This window comes from Mobula birostris, chromosome 25 (genome assembly GCF_030028105.1).
Source record: "Mobula birostris isolate sMobBir1 chromosome 25, sMobBir1.hap1, whole genome shotgun sequence".
NCBI classification, from domain to species: domain Eukaryota; kingdom Metazoa; phylum Chordata; class Chondrichthyes; order Myliobatiformes; family Myliobatidae; genus Mobula; species Mobula birostris.
The window spans coordinates 17588426-17603748 of NC_092394.1; positions in this window are offsets into that span (position 1 = coordinate 17588426).

Sequence of the window (15323 nt, forward strand, 5' to 3'; positions counted from 1 at the left end):
CACACGCTATTCTCGACACCATCATGATGGTGTCGAGGTCCTCATTGACTTTGACAATAGATGAACTTACTTACACTACCGACCCACCCCATCATCTTTGTGATTGCCATTTTAAATCAAACCACCCATGATTGACACAGGAATAGAAGATAACCTTATTGCGAAATCAAAGTAAATTTAGTATCAAAGTATGTTCCAACCCCTCAACCATTGGGTTCTTGAATAAAAGAGGATAGCTGCACTCACTTGCCCCATCATTGAAATATTCCTACAACCAATGATCTCACTTTAAGGACTCTTTATCCCATTATCTCATGTTCTCATTATTTATTGCTATTTATTTATATTTGCATTCACACAGTTTGTTGTCTTCTGCACTGGTTGATCTTTCATTCACCCTGTTATAGCTACTATGCTATATTCTGTGTATGCCTGCAGGAAAATGAATCTCAGGGTTGTATGTGGTGACATATATGTACCCTGATAATAAAATTAACTTTGAACTGTGAACTTCCTTGTCACCATATACTACCTTGAAAGGGTAGTGGGAGTCAGGTCTCTTGCCACAGATGTGAAAGAGAATTTTTAAAAATAATTCAATTCTCTAAAATCCCCATTCAGAATTCGGAGCTGATGGAAAGGAACACTGCAAGTATTTCCAGTCTCAGAGTGACTGCTTGACGGTAAATAATGGTCATCAGTTCAATATTAGGCAAATATCTATGACATGTTCACTCTGAATCTGGTACACTTTTTAACATGTTTCAATGGTGTGCCAGTAACAATTCCATTAAATTAAATTTGGGCAGCGAGCAGCACAGTTTGGGTTGAATTTCTGGGGCCTTTGATTTTAACCATGCACTTCCATCTGTTTGAAGCTAAATGCAAATACTGCTACACGCCAGACAGATGATGTTGACCCATGAGGTTCTGAAGCCATTGGTGCATCTTCCTTGTGTTGTGTGTCAGATATTTAGATTTATGAAGGGTCTTGATGAAAGGTCTTGGCCCGAAACATTGATCGTTTATTCCTTTACAGAGAGACTGCCTCCTCCAAGAGGACCACAACCTTGTCATGGTTTGGAGGCTTGCGTGCCTCAGTGACCCGGACAGATATGTTGACTGGAATCAGGGCTTTATGTTTTGGCTGTTGGTAGGGTCACCCATGCACAGTAGGGGAATTAAGGATTATGAGGAAAAGGCAGGTAGGTGGAGATGAATCCATGGCCAGTTCAGCCATGATCTTATTGAATGACAGAGTAGGCTTGATGGGCCAGATGGCCTATTCCTGCTCCTATTTCTTATGTTCTTATGCCAAACAGGTCAAAGGGTAGAGGCCAGATTAAGAGTAGTCCACTGGTCCTCTGAGTTTGGGGGTTCAGCTCAAGGCTAACAACACTGACTGGTAAAACAAAACTGTTACAGAATCAGCAATGAAGAATCCTTCTACATCCGAGTGCGACGGTATTCCTGAGTCTCCACTCGTGACTTGCATGACTGAAAGTAGTGAGAGGAAGCTACTGACACGATGAAGAAAGCCCTGAACACCACCAGAGATGGAGGACCTTCATTGCGACTTTAAACATCAGCGGCATAACAGGCAGTGAGTATGCAAGAAATAGATGCTGCCTGGCCTGCTGAGTTCCTCAAGCATTTTGTATCTGTTACTGTGTATCTAGATTCATACCGTCAGAATCCACTGTCATCAATAAGCCAAAATATTAGCCAAGAACGAGACTATCTGTTGACAACATTGCCTAGAAATTCATTTGTGATGGGAAATCATAATTTTGCAGCGATTGCCTGTTCTAATCCACTTCCAAATTTTATCCTCATAGCAATCAATGAGATCAAATTTGAAAAGCAGTGTAGAATATGGTATGAATCTAGGTCAATGAGCACAACCTTCTTATCCCTCTTTTGTGCTATTTATTTGTTCTTTATTGTAACTCATGGTAATAAATGCCAGGCCCGATGGATGGATTGAAAAGGCAGGGTGTCGGCACCGGATGTGAGGGTCAGGCCAGTGTACTCGGTGCTCTGCAGCGTGTACTCTGCTGGTGATGAAGCGAGGCTGAGGATGCGGGCCTGCTCCAGCTGCCCCAGGCTTCGTGTCTACGGACTCACCTTCACTCTGAATGCTGTTGCTTATTTTTACTGTTTGCACAATTTGTGTTTTTTTCCCCCTTTTTTCCCTCTCTGCGCATTGGGTATTTGTTCGTCTTTATTTAATGGGTTCTTTTGGGTTTCTTGTTTTGTGGTTGCCTGTAAGGAGACAAATCTCAAGGTTGTAAAAATGTAGAAACAATTTTGACAATAAATGTACTTTGAGCTTTGAACTTTAATTTTTTATATCTTGCTGCCACAAAAAAACAAATTTCATGGCAAATGTCAGTGATAATAAAATCAATTCTGATAAAACAAGTCAATAATTAAGGATGAAGTTTATTGAAAATCTATTCAATAAGCATATGCAATGTGTGATGTCCATTGCTAGACAAAATCTTTGCAAAGGTTTCTCTCATCACTAGTTTATGAAAAATGTAAAAGATGTATCAAAATATTTGCTTTGCACAGTACTGTAGTACTGCTGCAAAAAAAATTTGTAACATATGTGAGTGATGACAAACCTGATTCTGATATGGGTCTTTATTGTGGACTGAGAATGGAGAAGTGGCAGGGAGAGGGGAATCGTGCTTGGGAAATGGGGAAGGGAGCAGGAAGCACCAGAGAGACATTCTGTAATAATCAATAAACCAATTGTTTGGAATCAAATTACCTTGCCTGCTGTCTTTGGGGTGGATGTGTTAGCATCCGTGCCATCCCCTGCTCCTGGCACTCCTTCTCTGCCAGCTGTCCCGCACCTCTCCCATTGTGCTCCACCCTTGCCATTCCCAACATTCTTTGCTCCTGCCCGATTGACTAACTTGCTGACTGCTCCATGTTGACAAACGTGCAAAAGTCTTGGACGAGCTTGCTATACATATGTACCTAAGACTTTCGCACAGCACTACATATTTATATTTTTTAGATACTATAAGTGCCCTTGGATGAACTTCTACAATGGAACATAGAAAAGTGCAGTAGAGAAATAGTTTATTCAGCCCACAATACCTGTGCCATGCCCTGTGTCTGCGCATGGTCTATATCCGTCTACTCCCAGCTGGTTCATGTAAATGCCACTTAAAGGCTGCTTCTCTATCTGCTTCCTGCACTCCCCTGGCAAAGCACTCCAGGTATCTACCACTCTTTGTGCCTCATAAATCTCCTTCAAACTTTCCACCTCTCACTTCAAAACTCCACCCTCTGGTATTTGACTTTTCCATCCTGAGAGAAAGATTCTGACTACCATGTCTATACCTATATGTGTGTTTATGTCTATGAGGTTGTCCCTCATTTTCCAACACTCCAAATAAAACAATCCAAATCTGAATTTTTAGGGACTAATCAATCGTTTGCAGGCACCAAATATAATTTGCCTTTGGGTAATACTTTTAAAGCAATGGACTAACAGATGGCTTCCATTTTTATAGCGTCGCCAAGTTGTCTAAACTGTACCATGTGCTTCACAGGAACATTCTAGGTCAAAATTGATTGGCCCTGATTGCGAGCCAATCAGAGCTATTATTTGAAAATAATGTTAAGGCAAATAGGCAAATTATCAGAAGCCGGGTGAAGGAGCTCGGCTTTAGGGAGCATCTTGGCAAGGAAAAGGGCCACAAAGAGGCAGAATATGGCCAGTATTAATTGGAGGCTTCATCAATAAAAGTTATTGAGGAAGTCTCTGACCTGAAACATTAATTCTCAGAATCAAAATCAAGCTTAATATCACTGGCATGTGTCATGAAATACATTGTTTTGTGGCAGCAATACATAATTTAAAAAATTATAAATCATATTAAGAAATATATTTAAAAATAAATTAAATAAGTAATGCAAAAAGGGAGCAAAAAAAATAATGAGGTAGTGTACATGGGTTCATTGTCCATTCAGAAATCTGATGGTGGAGGGGAAGAAGCTTTTCCTGAAATAGGCTCCCAAACGTCTTCCTTGATGCCAGCAATGAGAAGCGGGCATGTTCTGGGTGATAGGAGTCTTTAATGATCGATGATGCCTTTCTGTGGCATTGCCTTCTGAAGATGTGTGTGGCACGTGGCCAAGTGGTTAAGGTGTTGGACTAGCGATTTGAAGGTCGTGAGTTTGAGCCCCAGCCGAGGCAGTCTGTTGTGTCCTTGAGCAAGGCACTTAACCACACACTGCTCCAGTCCACCCGGCTGAAAATGGGTACCGGCAAAATGCTGGGGGTTAACCTTGCGATAGGCTGGACCCCTATGCGGTGGGGAGTCTCGTACTCTCAGTTGCCTCACGCCACGGAAACCGGCATAAGCACTGGCCTGATGAGCCTATGAGGCTTGGGACAGACTTGAACTAACTTTAACTTCTGAAGATGTCCTCGCTGTTGGGGAGGCTGGTGCCCATGATGGAGGAGCCGGCTGAGTCTGCAACTTTCTGCAGCTTTTTTCCGACTCTGTGCAGTGGGTCCTCCGTACCAGAAAATGATGCAACCAGCTGGAATGTACAGCTCCACAGTACATCTGTAGCAATTTCAAAATCTTTGGTGACATACTGGGTCTACTAAAGCTCCTCATAAAGTATCTCTGTTCTCATACCTTCTTCGTAAATGCATCAATATGTTGGGCCCAGGATAGGTCCTCAGAGATGTTAACACTTGGGAACTTGAAACTGCTCACCCTTTCCACTGCTGATCCCTCGATGAGGACTGGTGAGTGTTCCCTCGACTTCTCCTTTCTGAAGCCCACAGTCAATTTCTTGGTCTCACTGATGCTGGGTGCAAGGTTGTTGTGACACCACTCAACCAGCTGATCTGTCTCACTCCTGTACACCTCCTTGTCACCATCTGAAATTCTGCCGACAATAGTTGTGTCATCGGCAAATCCATGGATGGTGTTTGAGCTGTGCCTCGCCACACAGTCGTGTAGAGAGAGTAGAGCAGGGGGCTAAGTCACGCATCCTTGAGGTGTGCCAATGCTGATAGTCAGCGAGGAGGAGATGGTATTTCTGATGTGCACTGACTGTGGTCTCCTGGTGAAGAAGTCAAGAATCTAGTTGCAGAGTGAGGTATAGACGCCCTGGATGTGGAGCTTGTTGAGTAGTACTGAAGGGTTGATGGTTTTGAACGCTGAGCTGTAATCAATAAACAGCAGCCTGACGTAGGTATTACTACAATCTAGGTGTTCTAAAACCAAATGGAGAGCCAGTGAGATCTAAAACCAAATGGAGAGCCAGTGAGATTGTATCTGCTGTAGACCTATTGTGCCAATAGGCAAATAGCAGCAGGTCCAGGTCCTTGCTTAGGCAGAAGTTGATTCTGGCCATTCACCTCAGACGGCTAAAGAGGTTTGGCGTGAGTCTCCAAATCCCAAATACTTTCTACAGGGGCACAATTGAGAGCATTTTGACTGGCTGCATCACTGCTTAGTATTGGAGCTGTACTTCCTTCAATCGCAGGACTCTGCAGAGAGAGGTGCAGACAGCCCAGCACATCTGTAGATGTGAACTTCCCACTATTCAGAACATTTACAGAGCCCGAAGGATCATTAGGGACCCAAGTCACCCCAACTACAAACTATTACCATCTGGGAAACGGTACCGCAGCATAAAAGCCAGGACCAACAGCTCTGGGACAGCTTCTTCCACCAGGCTATCAGACTGATTAATTCATGCTGATACAATTGTATTTCTATGCTCTATTGACTGTCCTGTGTTGGCGCGTGGCCAAGTGGTTAAGGCGTTCGTCTAGTGATTTGAAGGTCACTAGCTCGAGCCTTGGCTGAGGCAGTGTGTGTGTCCTTGAGCAAGGCACTTAACCACACATTGCTCTGTGACGACACCAGTGCCAAGCTGTATGGATCCTAATGCCCTTCCTTTGGGCAACATCGGTGGTGTGGAGAGGGGAGATTTGCAGCATGGGCAACTGCTGGTCTTCCATACAACCTTGCCCAGGCCTGCGCCCTGGAAACCTTCCAAGGCATAAATCCATGGTCTTATGAGACTAACGGATACCTATAGAATTGACTGTCCTGTTGTACATACTATTTATTACAAATTGCTATAAATTGCACATTTAGATGGAGATGTAATGTACAGATATTTACTCCTCATGTATATGAAGGATGTAAGAAATAAATAAAGTCAATTCAAGTTAATGACCAACTTCTCAAAGCACTTCATCACAGTAGATATGAGTGTATTTGGTTGTTAGTCATTGAGGCAGCTCACCCTGCTCTTCCTGGGCACTGGTATGATTGTTGACCTTTTGAAGCAGATGGGGACCTCCGACTGCAGCAGTGAGCGACTGAAGATGACCTTGAACAGTCCCACCAATTGAACGTTCACAGGTTTTCTGTGCCCTACCAGGTATACCATCAGGGCCTGATGCCTTGCGGGGGTTCACCCTCATGAAGGATGTTTTGATATTGGCCTCCAAGACAGAGGTAACGGGTCACCAGATGTTGCAGGGATTCGCACAGGGATTCTCCAAAGGGTGCATAAATGGTGTTGAGCTGATCTGGGAGCGAAGCATTGCAGCCATTCATAATGTTATATTTCACCTTGAAGAAAGTAATGGCCTACAAACTGCCAGAGCTGATGTGAAACCATAAGACCATGAGACATAGGAGCAGAATTAGGCCATTTGGCTCATCAAGTCTGCTCTGCCATTCAAACATGGCCGATCCTTTTATCCCCTCCTCAGCCCCACTCCCCAGCTTTCTCTTCATAACCTTGGATGCTGTGTCCAATCAAGAACCTATCAAGCTCTGTCTTAAATACACCAACAATCTGGCCTCCTCAGCCGCCTATGGTAATAAATTCCACAAATTCACCACCATCTGGCTAAAGAAATTTCTCAGTATCTCTGTTTTGAATGGACACTCCTCTATCCTGAGGTTGCGCCCTCTTGACCAAGACTCCCCCACCATGGGAAACATCCTTTCCACATCCACCTGTGCTTCCGATTTCATCTCTAACTTCAATCGGAATTGTTTTATCGCTCTTAACATAGCCTACTGTATGTCATACCTGACTTCTTTTGTAGTTCTTGATCAGCGGTTTTGAATGCCACAGACATAGTCATCAGCCGACTATAGATCTTTTGGTTCATCCACGGCTTTTGTTTCTCTTTCAACAGGCGCTGCCAGAGCTGTTTGCATTTCCAGTGGTTTCTGTGTAGTATATTATAATATAATAATAATTGGAGCCTCAGGCTTCAATCAAGACTGACGGAACACTCTCCACTTGTCTGGATGAATGCAGCTTCAACAACTCTCTAAAAGCTCAACACTGTGGCAGTCCACTTCATAGGCATCCCATTCACTCTGCCACCTGACACATGGCAGCCGGTACCATCCACAGGATGATCTACAGCAACTCACCAAGACTCCTTAGATAACACCTATCAAACTCACGACCTCTGCCAGCCTGAAGGACAAAGTGTCACAATGTGCACTGGCAATATCGGAACCCAAGTGCGGAGGAAAGACAGACTCTGATGTAGAGACGGCAGCGAGAGTTTATTCATAATAACTCCAATAAAAAACATCGGTGGCTCAGCCAAGCGACACCGTGAGAGATAACATTCACTAAACTAGGACCCTGCAATTAACAGTAATCAGGCATTCACTTACATAATACAAGTAACACGGAATCACCCTGCCTATCAAAATTAACTTAACAAGGTTAAAGCACCGAGAGACCGCGTTACAAAGAGTGAGTCACTTGAAAGAAAACACAATGAACTCTAAATGATTACCAGATGAACTCAACGGCTTCTATGCACGTTTTGAAAGGGAGAACACAACTACAGCTATGAAGATCCCTGCTGCACCTGATGACCCTGTGATCTGTCTCAGAAGCCGATGTTAGGCTATCTTTAAAGAGAGTGAAACCTCGCGAAGCAGAAGGTCCAGATGGAATACCTGGTAAGGCTCTGAAAACCTGTGCCAACCAACCAGTGGGAGTACTCAAGGACAATTTCAACCTCTCACAGGTGGAGGTTCTCACTTGCTTCAAAAAGGAAACAGTTATACCAGTGCCTAAGAAGAATAATGTGAGCTGCCTTAATGACTTTCGCCTGGTAGCACTCACATCAACAGTGATGAAATTCTTTGAGAGGTTGGACGTGACTAGTCTGAACTCCTGCCTCAGCAAGGACCTGGACCCATTGCAGTTTGCCTAATACCACAGTAGGTCAATGGCAGATGCAATATCAATGGCTCTTCACATGGTCTTAGACCGCCTGGACAATACAAATACCTATGTCAGGATGCTATTCATCAACTATAGCTCAGCATTTAGAAACATAGAAAACATACAGTGCAATACAGGCCCTTCGGCCCACAAAGCTGTGCTGAACATGTCCCTACCTTAGAACTACCTAGGTTTTACCCATAGCCCTCTATTCTTCTAAGCTCCATGTAGCCATCCAGGAGTCACCTAAAAGACCCTATCGTTTCCGCCTCCACCACTGCCGCTGGCAGCCCATTCCACACACTCACCACTCTCTGCATAAAAAACTGACCCCTGACATCTCCTCTGTAACTGCTTCCAAGCACCTTAAAACTATGCCCTCTTGTGCTAGCCATTTCAGCCCTGGGGAAAAGCCTCTTACTAACCACACAATCAATGCCTCTCATTATCTTGTACACCTCTATGCGTGGGAAGATGAGCCTTCAGTAGTGAATGTTATGCTTTGTATGTTAACTAAGCTTTTGATAAAGAGTTTATGAAAGGTAACAAACTGATTGTGTATGGTGGGAAGAGAATGGATTGCTGGAGTCCCCAGCCACTTACATCACTTGTCCTTTACTGCTAAGATGTTTGTGGATGTTTGTAGAAGCCAGGCTCAGCTCCAAACTTCCATTCCAATAGTGGGAAAATATTTGGAACAAGAACTTTGCAGCATTATCCAAACTCAAACCTGCAAAGCATTTGATTTTTGGCTGTTAGCATAAATGATATTTAATACCATTATTCCCACAGTCCTGATTGAGAAGTTGCAGAACCTGGGCCTCTGTACCTCCCTCTGTAATTGGATCCTTGACTTCCTAACCGGAAGACCACTACCTGTGCGGATTGGCGATAATAAATCCTCCTCACTGACGATCAACACTGGTGCACCTCAGGGGTGTGTGCTTAGCCCACTGCTCTACTCTCTATATACGCACGACTATGTGGCTAGGCATAGCTCAAATACCATCTATAAATTTGTTGACGATACAACCATTGTTGGTAGAATCTCAGATGGCGACGAGAGGGCGTACAGGAGTGAGATATGCCAACTAGTGGAGTGGTGCCACAGCAACAACCTGGCACTCAACGTCAGTAGGACAAAAGAGCTGATTGTGGACTTCAGGAAGGGTAAGACGAAGGAACACACACCAATCCTCATAGAGGGATCAGAAGTGGAGAGAGTGAGCAGTTTCAAGTTCTTGGATGTCAAGATCTCTGAGGATCTAACCTGGTCCCAACATATCGATGTAGTTATAAAGAAGGCAAGACAGCGGCTATACTTCATTGGGAGTTTGAAGAGATTTGGCATGTCAACAAATACACTGAAAAACTCAGACTGCATCACTGTCTGGTATGGCGGTGGGGGGCTACTGCACAGGACTGAAAGAAGCTGCAGAGGGTTGTAAATCTAGTCAGCTCTATCGTGGGTACTAGACTACAAAGTACCCAGGACATCTTCAGGGAGCGGTGTCTCAAGAAGGCAGCGTCCATTATTAAGGACCTTCAGCACCCAGGGCATGCCCTTTTCTCACTGTTACCATCAGGTAGGAGGTACAGAAGCCTGAAGGCACACACTCAGAGACTCAGGAACAGCTTTTTCCCCTCTGCCGTCCGATTCCTAAATGGACATTGTACCCTTGGACACTACCTCACTTTTAAAAATATGCAGTATTTCTGTTTTTGCACGATTTTTAATCTATTCAATGTAATTTATTTGTTTATTATTTATTCATTTATTTATTTTTCTCTTCTAGATTATGTATTGCATTGAACTGCTGCTGCTAAGTTAACAAATTTCACATCACATGCCGGTGATAATAAACCTGATTTTGATTCTGATAAGAACTGTTATTAAACAACAATTAACCAGGTCAGGTGTTCCAAAAACTTTGGAGCCCAACGCTCTCCGGCTCCCTACACAGGCCTGAAGAGCTCATTACACAAGGGCAGCCACACACCATGTCGACTTGGAAATACATCGCCATTCCCTCACTGTTACTGGGTCAAAATCCTGGAAATTTCTCCCTAATAGCATTGTAGGTCTACCCACACTTCAATGAGTGCAGCAGTCCAAGAAAGCAGCTCACAATCACCTTCTCAAGGGCAACTAGGGATGAGCAATTAAGTGCGTCTCAGCCTCTGAAGCCCATATCCCTTAATGGATATGAACAAGACACTTGTAAACTGGCACATTTCAGAAAGTGTGCGTCTTTCTCTTCCTTTCATTGCCTTTGAGATGGGCTTTGGACAAGGGCTGACAGGGATTCACTCTGGAGGATTATGCCTCCTCTATAGCATAGGCATCTTCATATGACTTTGGACACGGCTCACACGGGAGACAAAGGGGACTGCAGATGCTGGAATCTGGAACAATGAACTAACTGGTGGAGGGCCAGGCAGCGTCCGTGGAGGCGAATGGCTGGTCGCCATTTTGGGCCGTGGTGCAGGGTCCTGATCTGAAACATTGAACATCCCTTTGCCTCCACAGATGCTGCTCGACGCACTGAGATTCTCCCGTGTTTGTTACTGCGCAGAGAAAATTGCTAACTAAGATTTCAGCTGCTGGGAAAACAGGTTTGTTGATCCACTCACCTGTTTAAACATTATGTAACTAAACAGAGTAGCAGCAAATTCTTCATTTTAGGCACTCCATCAGGGTGAGAGATGATCTGCTCCCAATCCGGTTTTGTGTGTTTACAGCAGACTGATTAGGGCAATTTGGGAATTGCAGGTGTTTCCAGAGCGGGAGATGGGTGATGGGAATGTGTGAGTAGTTTACTCCCACCACGATTAACACTGGGCACCCACTGTATGGTTATAAAGATCACAATGTTATAAGACCGTAAGACCATGAGATATAGGAGCAGAATTAGGCCATTTGGCCCATCGCGTCTGCACCCCCATTTCACCATTTTCCTTTCGGCCCCAATTTCCTGTCTTCTCCCCGTATCCCTGACTTATTAAGAATCTCTCATCCTCTGCCTTAAACATACACAATGACTGAGATTCCCTTCTCCAATTTGGATGGTCTTGGGCTTGGAATTCATAGGAATCAGGGAGACTTCGACCCCACATAACGGTCTGTAGATGAAACCACAATTGCAGATACATTGTCGGGAATATCCATTTAGCCTAGACAGAACATGTATAATTTATTTTATTCAGATCCCCAACATATGTATAGTATATGGAGATCCACTAACATTTTGTCCTTGGGTAAATCTCCTTCATAACTCTAATTAACTTACTTTGCTGGAAGATACGACGAAATTCAAGCTGACACAGTCGGCTTCTTGTAAAAAGTCAATGCCTTAATGAATCTTTGCAGGTCTGGCAAATCCGGCTGAGCTATGCGACCATAGAGCAATAGTGATTGTCAGAATCAGGTGCCCTATCGCTGATATATGTTGTGAAATCTCATGCTTTGCAGCAGCAGTACAGTGCAAGACATAAAACATTATTCGTTACAATGAATGAATAAATTAATAAGCAAATAAATAAATAGTGTGAAAGCGGGATAATGAGGTGATATTCATGGGTTCATGAACCATTCAGAAATCTGATGGCAGAGGGAAGAAGACTTTCCTAGAACGGTGAATGTGGGTCTTCAGTCTCCTGTATCTCCTCCGTGATGGTAGTAATCAGAAGAGGCCGAGACACAGATGATGAGGGTCCTTAGTGAAGGATACCCTGCTTGGAGCACTGTCTCCTGAAAATGCCCTTGTGGGTGGGGAGGGTTAGGGCAGTTCTTGAACTGGCTGAGTCTACCGCCCTTTGCAGCCACTTTTCATCCTGCACATTAGAACCTCTTCATTGATGGTCCAGAGGTACGAGCCCAAATCACATAAAGGCACCTGGGGAATTTAAATTCTGTTAAGTGAAATAAATTATGGATTTAATAACCCATGTCTGCAGTGGTGAGCATTTGAACTACCTGGTTCATTGATGCTCTTTAAGGGAAGGAGATCTGTCTTCTTCACTTGTTCTGGGTTATATGTGAATTCAGCCATCTCTGTTGTCTCCATCCTCTGAAATGGTTTCAATAACCATTTATTGTAAGGGAAAATAGAGATGGAGAGTAAATGGGGGTTTTACTTGATGAGTAAATAAAAGAACGTCTTTGCTTGCTAAAACAAAGTTTACCTTCATGAAAGAATTGCTGGATAACAAAGGTTTTTGTAAGTATTATGAACAGTACAGTATTCATACTATCTTTCAAAATGGATTTTGAACTAATTTACAAGTTTAGTTGAGGTTTTGATTGCATTTTAACACCAGCACACTTGGAGTATGACATGACTAAATGGGCAGACAGTGGCTGAGGCTAAAGCAACAGGCGGAGGTTGGAAACGTAAACACGAGGAAATCTGCAGATGTTGAAATTCAAGCACCACACATCAAAGTTGCTGGTGAATGCAGCAGGCCGGGAGATGCCACCTGGCCTGCTGCGTTCACCAGCAACTTTGATGTGTGAGGCAGAGGTTGGATACCTTTATCTGTAATTGCCTGCTGGAGAATTTGGGGATGCCACTGCAGATTTATACTGCCCTCTTGTGTCTCAACATGGTCTTTGGCAACTGGCCTGACCGATCCAGCCTCCCTTTCACCATCAGGTCTGACCACGTGAAGGTGTTGGGGATCTGGTTCGGAGGGGCTGAGGCGTGCAACAAGAACTGGCAGGAGCGGACTGCCAAGGTGAAACAGAAACTGGGACTGTGGGGAGGGCGCTCCCTGTCGATAACGGGCAAGAACCTGGTCATCAGGTGTGAGGTGCTCTCAGGGCTGCAGTACTTGGTGCAGGTGTGGCCCGTCCCCCACTCCTACAGCTCGGAAATCACCCGAGCTGTCTTCAGATTCATCTGGGGATCCAAGATGGAGCAGGTGAGACGGACCGTCATGCACAAGTCCCTGGACAACGGGGGCAAGAACGTCCCCAATGTCACCCTCACCCTGATAGCCAGCTTCGTATGTGGCTGCATCAGGTTGTGTGTAGAACCCAGGTATGTGGGCACCAGGTACCGCTATGTGCCCAGGTTCTACCCGTTGCCCTGGCTACGAAGGATGGGTCTGGCACCACTCCCGCACAACGCCCCAGTCAGCTGGTCGTTGCCGGCATACCTGTCCTACATAGAAAAGTTCTTCACGGGAGGACTGCAGTGAGGAGGAGTCTGTGACCCACCCCTTTGCACACTGTGAGTTCGCAGAGAGGGTGTGGAGGAGGATGGACGGGCTAGTGTCACGTTTCATCCCCAGCAACTGCGTAACAGAGGACTCTCTGATCTATGGGCTGCTCCCGGGGACACACACGGAGACCAACATCCGGTGCTGCTGGCAGATCATCAACTCGGTGAAAGATGCTCTTTGGTCGGCCCGAAACTTGATGATCTACCAGCACATGGAGATGTCCGTGGGAAAATGCTGCCGACTGGCACATTCTCGGCTGCAGGAGTACGTGCTGAGGGACGCACTGAAACTCGGTGCAGCCGCCGCAAGGGCCCGGTGGGGAAGGACCATGGTATGGGTCTCTTCACCTGTGGGAGTGGGAGGGGTCGGGTGGTGGGGAGTATACCCCTCAACAATAATGTGGTAAGGTGAACAACTGGACTGCCACATGGGTGGCCATAAGTATGGATATGTACTGACTATAATGGGAACGTATGTAAAGGATGGAAAGTTATTGAATGGTTTATTGTATATAATTTTATTTTTGAATAAAGTATATTTTGTAATTAAAAAAAACATTCCGGATTTATGAGGACTTGCCAGTATTCCTGTTGCACCTTCAAATCAGCATTAGGTGAGTCTGTGATGTTTTGTTGCTGCTGCATTAAATATATGGTATTCCAGTCTGTAAATGTGTTTGTTGTTTGTGCTGAGGTAAATCACCTCTGCTTATGAGGCTTCAATGTCCAATTTCATCATTACCCCCAAGAAATGAAAAATGTGTGCATGTATTAGTTGTTCATGCATTTGGTAATACTTTTCATCTGAAATCAAGTTGCATAGGTATAGAGATTCTGCTGAAAAGTCATTGTTGCAATGCCCTACTGTAAATACATAGGGAATGCATCCAATATCTACAAGTACATCACCGTTTCTTCAAAATATTCCAATAGAAAATTATGTTCGTCTCAATTCTTGTAAGGTTCCATTTATCAGGCAATGTTCAGTACTAAGTTTAAGTATTAAATTCATTAAGTTTAGTCATTTAGTTATATGCAGACAGACCTGTCTGCCTTGATTGTACAGGCCTGAAATGTTGACTGTTTACTCTTTTCCATAGATGCTGCCTGAGTTCCTGGAGCATTTTGTGTGTGTTGCTTTGGAAATCAAATGTCTGATTGCATGCATATCAAAATTTGAGAATCAATATAGATCTTGCTTCACACATCAAAGTTGCTGGTGAATGCAGCAGGCCAGGCAGCACCTTTAGGAAGAGGTACAGTCGACTGGCAAAGGGTCTCGGCCTGAAACTTCGACTGTACCTCTTCCTAGAGATGCTGCCTGGCCTGCTGCGTTCACCAGCAACTTTGATCTGTGTTGCTTGAATTTCCAGCATCTGCAGAATTCCTGTTGTTATAGATCTTGCTTGTTGTCTGGTTCATGACAAAGTGACATGCCTGGTAGGAATACAAGTTTCTGTATTTCCATTTAGAGAACTAGGTTAAAAGTAACCAATTTCAACACCTGTACATTATCTTGGACCAATTGGTGAGAATGGGTGTTTGTAAAGACTTCTTAGAACAGGACTTATGATGCCCCCTAAGGTGAAACATCACGTCAAAACTATACTGTCTGTTCTTGCACATTCAAATGGCTGAGGGCATCATAAACTATTTTCAGTTTTAAATATTGCGGAATATTGGCTTTCAATTGTAAATGATTATTTTTTGGACTTTTTTGAACAATATCCAGTAAGGATAAAGATTATGTACAGAATTGTCCTAACGTAACATTCAAGAGCGGCTACTTCGCTTAACCTTTCGGTTCTTGAACCAACCGGCTCACCTTTA